Here is a 3,535-nt window from a genome sequence, read left to right as displayed (position 1 = left end):
TAATAATGACTAATTATGTATGTTTTGTATAAAGATTAAAATAAAAAACATTGCTTATGTAAATGTGCATATTAGCTTATTAGTGATATTGAATAGTAAATATATCATTACATGTGCGCTCCTGTTGTCTACATATGGACTGGTTTGAATGTATCTTTTATCACTGTTTTCATTATACTGTGCATTTGCCCTTCAGTACTTGTCCCACTTCATTTAGGTTTAAAGGATATTCTTGACTTTAAACAACTGGTAAAATCACATTAACAGTCTTTCGTGGTTAGATTTTGCTTTCGTGGGAGACAAAAATCCAATAACACTGTAGTGTTTTTTCTAAAATCCATGAATGGTGTATGATGACAATAATACTACTTTTATTTTTACTCAAATGCTGCATGTGATGAATAGTTTCACTCTTTGTACAATTTCAGTCAGTGTCTCAGATCTCAAGTAAATTGCATACATTTGGCCCAAAATCACAAGAAACCTCTGGTGAGGTTTACAATTTGTTCAACATACAACCACATCTAGAACCCCAAATCTCTGAAAAAGAAGCAAAAAACTCTGCAAGAACAGGACAGCAAACATGCAATAAATGTTGTATTTACAAATTGGACAGAAGTAGCTGTAGTGGAATTATAATAAGACCAAACAGGATGTTAATGGACTGTGCACATGCAAGACATTGGGAGGGCCGGGGGGGCAAAACATAAGACAGAGAGAAAAATCAAATCAACACTAATGGCCAGTGGTCGATGTCTGAGAGGCCGCGCCTGCATGAGCACATATTTCTAATTATTTCTAGTTCTTCTAAAGCTTCTTAATATGATGTAGACATGTTATTATATTGGTTACATTTCGCTTTGTTGAACCTTTAATTGTGGCTGTAACTGATTTTTCCCACCTGACCACCACATTCATTCATCTGATTATGTGGCTTGAAACGCAGTTCACCACCCACCTCTTCTGCCCATGGCTGGAGAGCGCAGTGTTAACAAAGACGTGTGATAACCAGCTTCATGAGACTGGCTGTCCAGTATAACCAATGTCCAATAACCCAAAGAGAGACAGAGAGCTCAGGACAACAGCTAGTGACCTCAGCTAGAGGTTGACCTTTAGCCAAGTGCTACAAACTTTTTCCCCTCACCCCGGACAAACTCTGAAATAATGGACTTCAATACCACACATGACATGCTGCCAACAACATTGTGTTACTCAAAGTGTTGTTTTAGTAATACAATACAATTGCACAGAGGGAGCAACTATACCTCCTGTGGAATTACAGTTTCAGTAAACAAAGCACATAACTTCTAATTCTTAGTGTGCAATAAGTAAAAGAATTAAAGCCTAATTTTGGTGAGAGCATGAATCACAGAAGATGAGCAGCTTTGTATGATAAACAAGCACGTACACACATGAAACAGTGCAGCAGTAGCGAAGCATTCTCGCAGTAAAATGCATGATGTTCGACCCTGAAAGCAGGACTGTGTGTGCCTTCAGCCTGTTAACATTGTGTTCTTGAACTCACGGGTGGGTGTATGTATGTGTGCCTATGTGCCCGTGTGGGTGTTGCACAATAAACGCTGAGCCATGTCCAGAGCATATAACAGCAGATCAAAGGCTTTCACGGAGCATGTTGTTAATTGAGTGCACTGGACAGTGTGCATGTGCCTCACAGCATCTCTGGGCAGAACCGATGCTTGTCTGCAAATGTCAGCTTTCTTCTCCTCACTGTGAATTACAGACATCGCCTCACTTCCTTGTGTCCTTGTGGGGGGTTGTTATGTGTGAGAGGGAGAGGCAGTGTGAGCCCGTTTGATCCGACAGGCTTGAATTTAATTGACTGTGATGGGGCTAGAGAGGGCACATAAGAGGAAGGACGGACAAGAAGCAGAGGTGGTTTCCATTTTTGATCACTTCTTTCACAGCGTCGACAGAGAGGAGCGCGGGCAGACACTCTGTTTAGGCTCCCTGTGCTTTAAGTATGAGATACAAAAGTTTGAAATCAACTTCATGTGTAACCACGGAGCCCCGAGATGTGCTTGAAAAATGTTTTGTTACCCACCGAAGAGAGCTGAATCTTTTTCCACCCACTGTACTCGCAAGAATCTCTGCATGCTTTTCGGTTTGGGTTTACAAATTCATGGCATCACAGCCACCCTGAAATATTTTGAATCCTTTGATCAGAAAGCTACCTTCATGAAACGACCTTGAAAAGATGTATCTCCTGCGCTGACTGATGTGAAGCTCTACAGAGGTGATAATTTCAGTGTGTAACACGGCTTTTTCACATTCTGACAGTTGCCTCCCGAGTGTTTGTGGGATAGAGGAGAGTTGCACCAAAGCTGATGGGATAGATGGAATCTCTTAGAGTCTCCCTGTTGAGACGACTTAGCAAAGCAAGTGAGATGGGAGGCAGGTTTTTCGAAGGGTTTTACATCTTATTTTTAGCAGCGAGGAGAGAACGGCGTGCTGACATGAGTAGCGGTACCACTGGTCCCCTGTGACGGAGCACTCACAACGCTGCTTCACCGTTTGCTGTCAGTGCCGTCGGGATGTGACGTGGGAGCTTGATTCTCCAGCTCAGACCCCGAGGGAGGTGGCAAAGGACACTGTTAGGTACATTTTTACATTTTTATAGCACGCTCCACAAACCTTATTACAAAAGATAGCAGGCTATTCCTTGCCATTAAATGAAAAAGAAAAAAAAAAATCCTCACCATTTTTCATTTTCTTTGTGCTCTGTTTATCTATTCATTTATCTTCCCATTTATCACACTTGTCACCAAGACTTCCTGTACCACCCCCCCCAGCCAGTTAACCACCTGCCTTCAGTTACAATTCACCTGCCGAATCACTTTTCCGTATTGCGGTTAATAGCTTGCAGTCAACAGCTTTGTTTTTGATGCAATTCTCAAAAATATTATGGAAGAGTCCGGTGAAATAACCCTCGCTGTCATTTAAAGAAAATGAATTTGAGAAAACAATCATGCATCTTCATAACATAATGCAGTCCAGAACAAGACAGCACAGACAATGAAGTAAAACGATTAAAGTAAGTAAACCCTTTTGTAAATAAATATGGCCTTTTCTCCAGTGAACTCTATTCATCATTTACAGTATTTATTTGCATAAACAGAGGTGGAGGTGGAGGATTTCTGTGGCTTGCCAGGTGTGTTATGATTCCTACAGGCTGTTGGTCTTCCTCTTCTCTATTAATATCACCCACTGCATTAGACATTAGGGAGCACAGAGAGCTCCCTCACATTTTGGTTGCACATCTGTGCAGTCCAGCTGTGCTCTCTCACATCCGACAGCAACACGATGGGCAAAGTCGTCAGGGGCTGGACAGCGCAAGGAGAGGCTATGGTCCAAATCTACACCTGACGGGAGGAGACTTAAAGGGGCCCTGTGGCGTTTATCACCACGAGTGAATCTCATGCTCCGCTAGCACCTGCACAAGGACACAGGTGAAGCAATACAAATTCCTGCTGAAAGACAGCTGTTGGCAATAATGTGCCGAGAAATGCTGCAACGT

This window comes from Chaetodon trifascialis, chromosome 9, assembly GCF_039877785.1.
Source record: "Chaetodon trifascialis isolate fChaTrf1 chromosome 9, fChaTrf1.hap1, whole genome shotgun sequence".
NCBI classification, from domain to species: Eukaryota; Metazoa; Chordata; class Actinopteri; order Chaetodontiformes; family Chaetodontidae; genus Chaetodon; species Chaetodon trifascialis.
Note: the sequence above shows the minus strand (reverse complement) of the source record.